Genomic DNA, 12,194 nt, shown 5'->3' with positions numbered 1-12,194 from the left:
ATAGCACATATTGAATGGACAAGGAAGAAGGTAACCCGACCATTAATAATTTTCATGGCCTAACAAAACCGAGCCTTAAACTCACTATGCATTTTACCTATATCTCTTTTATTTTTTGAAAGGCAAACAGGCAAACGGGGCCAGTCGACCCCCAAGCTGTTATTGTAATTGAGCCTGCAACGTCCCTACACAAGCTGACATGCACCAATTGGTCTTGCCATACTAGCAAAGCCCCCATTGGTAACTCTTTTTGTTTTTTAAAGATCAACTAGGGTTGGACAAACCCCAAACTGATATTTTGTTTGAAACTGCCACGTCCCCACACTTGAGGTCATGCACTAGCTAACCAGCCGGGGAATTAGTAGATCCCAACCAGTTAATGAGTTGAGCCTGCAACGACCCTCCATGAGGCAACGTGTACTAATAGAGTCCCTGCAACTATTCGGGTCCCTATTACGCTGGTATATACATTTCTTTTTTTTTCAAATCTGTTATTGTACAATGTCTTGAGTATTTATGTATTATCACATCCCGTTACCTCCACAAAGTCGGTGAACAATGAAAAGATAAGCAAACACTATACAACAGATGATTGTCTCAAACAAAAAGAAAAACATTAATGCTCCTAGCATGCTCAGTTCTTGACCCTTTATAGGGTAAATGGTATAGTGTTTGCTGGAACATCCAACTGTTATTAGAGAGATGATGAATCAGGGTCAGGACTGGTAGGTCGGGTGGGACATCAGCTAAGGGGGAGCTCTTCAGGGTAGAATTTCGCAAACAATTCTCCAAATATCCAAATTCTGAATCATAAACCATAATGTTTCATGTGTGTACTTAACTCAAACCAAGAAAAATAATTAAAACATAACACAATTCACCATGTTTATATATATATATACACATATGTCAGTACATAACTGGTTAAGGGACCCAAGTCTGATATGCTAATAGCTTCGGGTCCAACCTTGAAGTCATGAACCAATCAGACCCAAATCAGCATCCACAACCATAACACAGCCCCTAAAATATATATATATATATATATATATGTATATTTTTGATAAAGAATAAACCTGCGCTCCTTAGAGAGAAACACCCTAAGACTGGTTCACATTTTATGTTTCAGCCCATATTCGAATTCCGGGTTGAGCGTATGTATCATAATACATATACTTGAAAAATGAACGATGTACATGTGCCACTTGACACGATGCACAATCATAAGGCTTTGAGTACCTACCTTTCGAAGTGTCAAGACTCCGGGAAAAAGGTGCGTCGCTTTCTTTGGCGCCTACTTTGGATCCAATCGTCGGTTCCTGTGTCTCGGTGCCTTCCTCAATCAGCCACACCTCCTTCAATAGAGGCCTCTCCAACGTGAGGAAGAAAGAAGGAAAAGGGGAGGGGGGAGGAAACAAAAACTGAAGAGAGCAAGAGGAAGAAGCTAGAAAAGAAAGAGGGAACAGTAGGGTGTGAAAAGGTCTCCTCACTTTAAAAAGAGGTGGCCTTAAGTCACAAGAAAATTTAAAATTTTCAAACTTTACGCCCACTTGGTAATTCCTATAGGCCCTTCCAAAACAAAAAAAAACTTTGGGAGAGAGTGAGATAGGTAAGTTCCTAAAGTCACCATTATTCATTTAATTTTCTTGTAGATTTCCTACCCCATATGACACTACAAAAACATGAAAGAGGATGAGGTATATTTTCAAACCAATCCTCCTTTCTTTTTCTCTCATATGGAGTCCCTCCCAAAAACGTGTGGGAGGGAGTGAAAAATTCAACCATGCCTTATCCTCATTCTTTTTCATTGTGTAGTCTTTCCCAAAAATGTTGAGAGAGAAAGACAATATTCAATCTTACCTTATTTAAAAATCCTCCCTATTTATTAGCCATATTTGATTGAATTATTGGATATGGCAATTGGGTGGGGACGTCCCACCCAACCTGGATTGGGTTCGACCAAATTGGACCCACTTGCTATTAGGTTCAGTAACTGACTGAGGCCCACACAGAAGCGTCCCAACCAATGGGTCCAAATTGCCCAATACCTAAATTGATATTCGAATCCACAATCTAAGTAAAATGCACATTTATTTTAAATCCAACATAAAATTGTACATTTAACTCAAATTAAATTTGAACCCATATGAAGCATAAAATTTTCATTTTTTTATGAAATACTTTCAAGGTTACATATATATTCATGGATTTACGTACACATTCGATTCAAATTCAAGCCAAATTTAGCTTGAATTTCAAACTCAAAATTGTTTTACACTTTCGTAATTAAATCGATCTTCGCTTTCACTTCTAAATTCAACTTAGGTGTAATTTTACTTTAACTTGACGTTTTAAATTAAATCGGATCATTGGATTAAATTTTGTAGTAAATCAAGGTTAATCCTGGACTAAATACACCAGATAATTACACCAAAAAATCATATTTATTTTATTAAATAAAATAGTAAAAATTCATAATTATTACACAAAGATCGTTCATGATGAGACTGATTTGATGTGGCACTCAAGTCATTAAAATACATAACATAATAAACTCCAGAGTGGGCTCTCTGTCTCGATGTTTGGCCTTTTGAGTACTCACATGGATACATATAGAAGAGAAACAAAAGCCTTGCACTTGAGCAAATTTATTTTTGTGTGAAAACTCATGTGAAAACATGCCCTAATAATATGAATGCTTAATCATGGTTTTGTTTTTGTTTTGAATATTATTGCATGAATTTGCTATAATTGTTCAGCTGTATGCATGAAGCTAAGTGTTATACTTGTCTAATGACCCAAGTTCAATACGAGAATTGGATTCAGTCTCATGATGAGTTTAAAAACCTGTAACTCACCCGAAGTTTTTAACCAAAACCAAAATATGTGTCTTCGTTGTACTTTAAAAAAAATGATAAAGAGTTATTGCCCTTGGTTCTCTTTCACGATATTAGTTATTGTGGGCTAATATATGTTTGTGCTCAGGTGCGCCCCCTAGTGCTTAGTCTGGTTGGAGCATTGCCATCAATAAGGCCTTGCATCATTCACCTTTCAAAAAAAAGTTTGGCTATATTTTTGGGTTAAAATTTTGGAGAGTTACAGACTTGGTATCAGAGCTACGCCAAGATTTTTGGTTCATGGTCCATCTAGCAATCCGGCATCACCAAGTAAGTATGTACCAACTTAATTGTTGATATGTTTGTTGTGTTATTACTTTATGAAAACTTTTGTGTACAATCGAGAACCTAGAAAAAAAAATTGTGATATCACACAATAGGCATGACTATATGACCTAGGAACTTATATTAATTTTGTTTCGATATGTGGCATGGTTGAATGTGGTGCAACCCATTCATTTATATCTGATCATTTTGCCTAACAATTAAGGTTGAACATTGAGCCTCTGAATCATGTGTTAGATGTATATAACCCTATTGGCTATAACTCGATGTGTGTGATGTATGTATCCAACATAGACATAGAATTAGATGGGCAGAGTCTATCTACTAATCTTATCATACTTGATATGACTGAGTATGACATCATATTGGTTATGAATTGGTTATTTGAGTATTATGCTAATGTCTTATGTTGGAAAGGGAAGGTGGTATTATCTCGACCAGTTTTTTCAGAGATAGAATTCAGAATTTCTAGACCTATTCTGAAGGACCAAGTTATTTTTGCATTGAAGGATAAAAAATATTTGAAGAAAGGATGCACTGCTTTTCTAGTTAGTGTAAACTTAGTGAAGCCTATGACCCAACCGATTAAAGAGTTGAAGATAGTTTGTGAGTTTCTCGACATATTTTTTAATGAGCTTCTAGGACTCCCTTCAAATCGTGAAGTGGAGTTTGGTATTGAATTGATGCTTGAAACTTTACCAATTTCTAAGGCACTCTGTCGTATGTCATCGACAAAACTTGAGGAGCTGAAGAAGCAATTAAAGGAGTTGATGGAGAGGAGATTTATTCGACTGAGTGTATCACCCTAAAGAGCACCGATACTATTTGTGAAGAAGGATGGTTCGATGAGACAATGCATCGACTACAAAATGCTCAACCAATTCACCATTAAGAACATGTATCCCTTGCCTTATATCGATGATCTATTTGATCAGTTGCAGAAGGTTAAGATATTTTTTAAGATTGACCTGATATGAGTACTATCAACTCATGATTAAGAATGATGACATCACAAAAATAACCTTTTAGACAAGATATGAGCATTATGAGTTCATAATGATGCCTTTCAGACTCAGTAATGAAGATGAATCAGATATTTCAATCATATCTGGACTTATTTGTGATTATTTTCATTAATGGCATCTTAGTATATTCCTAAATCATAGAGCATCATTGGGACCAGTTGAGGACAATATTAGGGACTCTTTGAGAACATCAACTATTTGCTAAGTTGACAAAATATGAATTTTGGCTTGAGAAAGTCATGTTTTTGGGTCATGTGATCTCGAAGGATGGAGTATTCGTGGATCATGCTATGTTTTGAATTGAGAACAATTGAAGAGAAACCTTTACCTGCGAGACTTTCATTTGTGCATCTACTGGCGCTGTGATTGCACTAGCAAAGACTTTCATTGGCATAAAAGTTGCACAAATAAAAGTCAAATTTCTTATAGTGTGTGATTAGTAAACACTTCAAATTGTTCTCTATATAAGTAGTGTCGTCATATCTCTACAACAAACACCAGTGCCACCAACTCCAAATTGTGGGTAGGATAATTATGCTCATGGATCTTCAATTGTCGCGATGCATAGGCAATAACTTTACCATGTTGCATCAAGACACAATTTAGGCTTGTACTTGAGACATCAGGATATACTACAAAACCACCTTGACCGGAAGACAAGGTTAGTACAGAGGCAGTTGTGAGCTTCTCTTTCAGCTTCTGAAAGCCATGCTCACACTTACCATTTCACTTGAATTTTTCCCATCCTTAGGAGCTTAGTCATAGGCAAGGTAATTTGTGAGAAGTCTTGTATAAACCACCAATAATATTCTGTCAAACCAAGGTAAGATGTCTTGATTGATGGACTCACCCTCCAAATCATTGAACAACTTACAATAAATCTTCATATATTGACATTTCAAAGATCCCATGAAATCAATGTATTTCTCTGGCAAATTCCTTATCGAGAGGACTTGAGAAGGTCAAAGATTAAGGAGGTGCTCGTAGAACCAAATCTCTAAGAGGACTTTACTGCCAATAAAGCCCTTGTCTTGATGATATGCCAAATTACTCAAACCTCTATATAAGCAAGCCAAGTCTGCCATACCCAGTAAAAGACGGTTTCCATGGTAGAATCAATTCTTCAAGAAGTGAACATGATGAGGATCTAAAAAGTCTCACCAAAGATAATGAAAGCAACCAGGCACATCATGAAGCAACCTCTCAGCCTTGTCAATCATTGTTAGGTTAGATTCTTGGTGTCAGTAAGTTGTAATATGCTTCCCACAATTATCGTAGAGCTAAGCATGAGACCCCGCCATGATCAATGTGTGGTCGTTGCTATCCACCAGTCAAGGTTCACAAAGTTGTCCGCTCATCATAGGGAGGGAAATTCAAGAAAATTGGTTTTACGACATCTCATCGCGAGGTGGAGAAGTGAGCCCCAATATGGTAATCTATTCATCTAGAATAATTATGAACTCTCCCATTGAAAGCCAAAATATATTAGTGTGGATTCCATCTTTCTGCAAGCTCCGAGATGAGTGAGCCATTCACCTTGAAAGAACAAAGTTGAGCAACCATCAATAGATTAAAAACAATCAGGTACTCATAAAAAAGCTTGAATACCAGCACCTAGTCTATAAACCAATAGAGAGGAGTGATTTAAGGAACAATGTCCAAATTTTGTGCCCACAGAAAAAGAAAAAGACAAAGTTAGAAAAAAGAACAAGAAAAGAGTAACGAAAAATACAACCTTACCATATCCTCTTCTTCCAGGCGATACTATTCATGAGTCAGCCCCATAACATCAAAGCAAGGTAAAATGTCTTCTTTCCCAATCATCACCATGGCTAAAAGAAAAGGAATTGCAAGAAAGAAAGAATTGAAAAAACTTCCTAATAGAATGATACAGAAGGGAGCCCTTAGACTTTAAAAAAATACTAAAATGACTCTAACGACAACTTAATTGTCATTAGAGAGGAAGCTCAGGTGTCATCAAGGAAAGTGACATGATTATTAGTTGTTTTCAACTCATAAGGAAAGTTTCCAAAGAAAAGCCTGTTGATCTGACTTGTCCTCAAAGCATAGAGGAAAGATCTTTAACTACACCTCTAACTATCGTCAGTAATTTTGAAAACTTTTTCCATGCATCACACGCATATTGCATCTTCTAACCTATTTCTTACAAGAATCCCAGTCAAATTCTTAGAAAACTCCTACCCAGTCCCATCTTAGGATCATCTTATAGATAGACAAACATTAGATCCTTAGGATGTCCCATAAATTGATGGAGCAATTTGATAACTCATTTGACGAGTGTACCAACCGTCCTAAACCCAGTCCTTGTCTCAAAGGTGAATTTTTGGAAATCAACTCCATTCTATCCAGTCAAAAGTCAAGAACGTTTTAGTCTTTTTGAAGTTTTTTCTCTAAAAAGCTTGTCTTTATTTTCGTCTTTTCAAAAGGAAGTCTTTGTTTTTGTTAAAATCGTCAACAGTCTTTCATGCGATTTCTAGCGACAACACTTGTTTAATCTTTGTCTAATCATGCTCAGGCAAGACTTCCCACTCACAACACCGAGTTCATAGGAAAACCCTCATGTGAAACAAGGTACTAGCTTAGTCTATTGTCCAACCTCATTTGGCCAGACCTATCTGCCTATATATGTCTAGCATTGCATACACGTCTTTAGCTAACGTCAACCGTCAAGCTGTCTATGTCTTTTATCAAATATCTCTTGTTTAGAAAACTTTGTCAAAGTCAATCTTTCACTCTCTTCAAAGGCTGGTGTGTCTACTTCTTTGTTATCGATCAAGCTTCGCATACTCAACAACAAGGAAGGGAATTTGTAGATACCCAATTTTTGATCGAGATATTTTTTGTCCAAAATTCCGTCTTTTTTTTAAAGAAAGACACATTTTCTAATTTTTTGCCTCCAAAACAATCTCTTCAGACTTTTTACCATATGAAGAGTTAAAGAAGAGATTCTCAACTTTTCAATAAGCCAAAAATCAAGTCAATCTGACATCAGAATTGAAAGTTATGGCCAAAACAACTTTTTAGTCTCTAACTACAAGTTAGGTTGTCGTTAGCCCCTATTCTATTGTCATCAGAGTCTCTTCAAATTGTTGTCGTACCTGCTTTGTTTTCATTATTATCTTAAAATTGTCATCATTGTTTCTGAGTTGTTGTCAGAGGATGTTCCATTTTAAAAAGATGACATCCTCCTCTAATGGCACCTTAAATTGTTGTCAAGATCCCACTGATTGTTGCCATGGTCGGCTTGTGTTGCCAGTTGTCATTAATGACTAGCTCTAATGGCAACTAGTCATTAAAGCAAGAGTTGTTGTCAGTGTTACTTGTCATTAGCGCAAGTTATCGCCAGCCTCTTTCGATACCAATCTGTCATCAACCACCTTTTTTTTTTGTGCTTTTGGGACATGATTTGTCTTCTCAGCCTTCCAAACTCGAAAATGAAAGGCCACCCATTCCCAAATTCTCTTTCCTTAGAAAGCCTCATGATTCAAGGCAACAAATATTGGTCAAATCTCAATCGTATATTCAAAACAGCCTATCTCGCAACCGTCCATCTAGATCGATCCCCGATATACAGAAAATGTATCCAGATCCGTCAGAAAAACTATAAATAGAGGTGCTCACTTTCCTCTGTTTCAGATCTGGCTCTTGCATTCCTATCACTATCACTCTGCCAAAATCCCATCAAAGACTAGACCTACACTAGCCGACCCTCCTAGCCCACTTGGCCTAGCCGACTAGCCCAATTTAAGCTTTCATTGAGCCTAGTCTAGGACTCAAATCCCCGGTCTCACCTTTTTTATTTAGCCTGCGCCTAGCCGAAGAGCCGCTCGTGCTCCACTGTGCTCATCAACCGTACAAAAGGCTACCTAAGCCTGATGTGAGATTTGGTTTTCTATTTCAGTTTGTATTTTGTTTATTGCATACATTTTTTTTAAGTTTTGATAGTTTTAACTTTCATATATTGCTTGTTTCAGGTATTTTTTTGAGTTTTGGTGGTTCTCGCCACTGAACTCACCTTTTTCATAGGATTGAGTATGAGGTACAAGCTTTCGCAATGCCATCGCTCTAAAAAACAAAGATCAAAAGTTCCTGGTTAGGCTGATCCCTGGTCAAAGAAGAAGGTACATTGCCTTAAAGAATGACCCCCCACTCTCTTAAATTCGAATATGGTTTTTTGGACCCATTTTAAAACTTGTTTTTGGTAAAAATTCTTGTTTTTGTTTTTAAAAATAATGGGGATCCACACTTTGTGCCCAACTTGCATTGTTCATAAAGGATTGTTCTACACAATCTTGTCCATGCAAACAAACACCCTGTTTCTCATAGAAAATAGCACAAAACATGTCTTGTGTATGTGTATGTGTGTGTGTGTGTGTTTATCTGGATGTGTCCATGTAACATAGCTACGACCTTACAATGAGGCTTGTATTGGAAAGGATCATAGGCTCTATGCGACGTGACAAGTAGTGTCAGTAGATCGAATAATCATGATACTTTTTATTTTCCTGAAAATATCATGATTCTAACATAATATTATGATTTTATTGAGTATATCATGGATTTTTTATATTATATATATATTACTATTTATACACCATATATTTTTTCTTAATTTACTAATTTATTTACTTCAGTTGATATTTTTTGACAAAAAGACAAGAGATATGAAATTTCAATTTCTCATAGGATATTGGCTACTTTTTTTGTCGTTCAAAAGTTTCTGTTGTTACAGCATAGTGCTAGAACTACAAAAATAAGTAAAAAAGAAAACCTTGATTTTCAACTAGAAACCATAAAACAAACCGAGATTGACCCAATTCTTTCATTGGTGTAATTATATTTGTTTATACATTTTTATATGATGCAACACATCCTAACAACATCAAAGAGGATGTGTTAAAGATGTGTTTGAAAAAGATAGAATATTGGACCCTAACGTGAAAGACAAGTTCGAAACTCGAATTTTTGAGTAATTCGATTTATTTTGTCTTATTTCAAGTATTTGTAATTTTTTTAATTAAGTTTAGTTTCGATGTTCACTCATATTTTTGACATAGGATGGGTTTCATCCTACATTCAATCATAACTGTCTAATCAAACCTGCAAGAATTAATACAAGGGTTAACAAGAATTAATACACAATATAATACATCAACAATGTTAAATAATGTTTGAGTATAAATCAAATGTTTAGGTAAATTGTAGAAATAAATAACTTCAATAACACCAACATCCCAGCCATATTTTTTCTTTGACTCATTATGCTACTCAAACTTGCATACAGGTATGCAAGTGAGGTTGCTTCCTACACATATTGATTGACGTGATCAAGTCTTGCAATAGTTTAATATACGATGCATGAATCGACTTCGCACCAATGTCGATGAATAAGCTTGTACCAAAGAAATAGAGCAAGAATGCTCTCACTTCATTCTCTACCCTACTACTACCCTTCCAACACACGATAGCTTCCCCTTCATCCTTCCTCCTTCTAGGGACATAGCAGTTCATCAACCATGATAATTGAAGCCTTTCTTCAGTGAACACATCATCCTTCACATCCAAATAAAGATCACATAGGTATTTAAAATTTTTCCATAGCTGTTAACTTTATGCCTCCCTATGGCACTTAAATCTTGTGATTTGTACCATGTCCTCCAATGTGATGGTCATTTCAAGATCTCTTAATTGAAATATGTTGGTAGCTAGATTGCATTTGATGTAACCACTCTTTCACTTTCTATGTTAGTGTTAGAAATCACTAGTGTGTTTGGAACCAGTAGAACCAGTGCATGCAGGATGTTAGATCTTCTGAATGTTTTAGCAGTGGATCCTGCAATCACAATTAATTTTACTAAAATCAGTCAAATTAACCATTAAATTATACACATACAAATATAACATTTTAACAATCTAGTTGTTTTAAAAACATGTTTTATACATACATAACAAACTAATCAATCAATTACAATATTCAAACTAGTTGAAATGATTAGTGGTACCCTTATCAACAATCAACTAGTCAGTTGCATCCATGGATAGTGGTAACCTTAGCAACATTCAACTAATTAAAATGATTAAATAATTCAATGTCACATTAGACACTTTTACTTTTTAACATTTAAATTATTTAAATAGTCAATTAACATAAAAGGTTTAATATAAAATTAAGATTACCAAGTAACTTGAACCAATTTCTCTAGAATTTAACATAATGCTTATGAACAAAACCAAATTACTGATGTACTTTTTAAGTGTGAAGGAATGTTAATAGACACTATTATTGATTTAATGAGAAAATAATAGTTTATGATGCACACACACACACACGCATGCGCACACGCACACGCACACATATATACATATATATACCATTTTACACATAGAACTACAAGAATAAAACCAGTTATCCTAAAAACATGTTTCACACACACACACACATTGTAATTCATGCACATTTTTTATAATTATTTAATAAATAAAGGTGAATTTTATGTCTCAAATTTGGTTTGAATTATAATTTAACTTGAATTTCAATTTGAGTTCAAAACTCAAGTTGATGTCAATTTCAATTTGGTGTTGAATTTCAATTTAGAATTTAATTCCAATTTGGGTTTGAATTCTAACTTAAATTTAAATTAGATTTGAATTTAATTTAGATTCAGATTTGGAATTTATTTGAGTTAATTAAGGAAGATTAGACCCATAGGGTAGGATGCCCCCTTATGTGGCACCCTTCTACTTTCCCAACTATATCTACTTTAATTAAAAACAAGCTAATTAGTTAGTTTCCTAAATTCCTTAAGAGACCTAGTTGACAACTTATGAATTGTTTTTTATTTCATGTAAGAATCCAAATTAGCATAGGATTTTTAAATATACATGAAATATAGATGAAATTTAATCTAACTAAGACCTTTAGAAACTTTTCTTATGGGAATTGGGAACCTAAAAAGAAAACTATAAAAGGGCTCCTAATCCTTTTCCTCTCACACGGCCCCTAGAGAACTAGCTCTCTCTATTTCCCTACTTCCCTATCTCTCTTACATCTCCCTTTCTTCTCCTCCTACATGCCCCTCCCTTGGAGTGGTGTTTGAAGGCTGGTGGCTGCATCTTGGAGGTGCATACGTAGGAGGAGGAATCTTGTTTATGTTCATGCTTGCGAAATGACCTTTTTTTAGCTTTTTTTTATTTTGATGTAGGTACACCATAGGCTTGTGTGTGTATGGGGTTTGATACATGTACATTCTATGGGATGATTCTCAGATGTGTATCAGCATGCATATCAGTCTAGATTCACCTAGGTATTGATATTATTTTAAGTTTAAAGGTTTTTAATAAACCAAAATCTTTTTTTGAAAACCATTTTTGAGAAAAAATATATTCTTTATAGGATAGTATTTGATTTAAGATGAAGATTCATCATATGCTTGATATTTTTGTATTGTCATTATGCTTAGATGTGTATTGATGGATCAAAATTAAGTGGATGCTTGTTCTTGGTGTATTCTTTATGAACAAATAAAGTTCTTGATGTATTTCTTGAAAACAGCATATTGTTTATGTAATTTATTTCGACCAGCCTTAAAAACAACATGGTTCTCTAAAATGGAGAACCCATAATTCCTGTACGGATGTTTCAGACATATAAAAGCAATCCCTTAAAAAAATTAAACTCAATTGAGTTAAGTGTTGGGAGATACGACCTCTGCAAGTCGACACAATTTTTTTGTTTTAATAGGAACTTTGTGTAGGCTGCATATTTTTGTAAAAAACACACCTCTCAAATTATTTTGGATTTATAACTGATATTTTTATGTGTGTTAGTTTGTACATTTAAGAATACACTATAAAAATCATGTAGGCCAATTCTTCACTATTTGGAATTTAACAATCACTGAAGTTCGGTCCAGAAATGATAATTTCTGAAAATAGTAAGTTAAATAATAAAACTAACTTGTGTCAC

The sequence above is a fragment of the Nuphar pumila genome, chromosome 10 (genome assembly GCF_984573655.1).
Source record: "Nuphar pumila chromosome 10, dmNupPumi1.hap1.1, whole genome shotgun sequence".
Lineage (NCBI taxonomy): Eukaryota > Viridiplantae > Streptophyta > Magnoliopsida > Nymphaeales > Nymphaeaceae > Nuphar > Nuphar pumila.
This window is presented reverse-complemented; position numbering follows the sequence as displayed.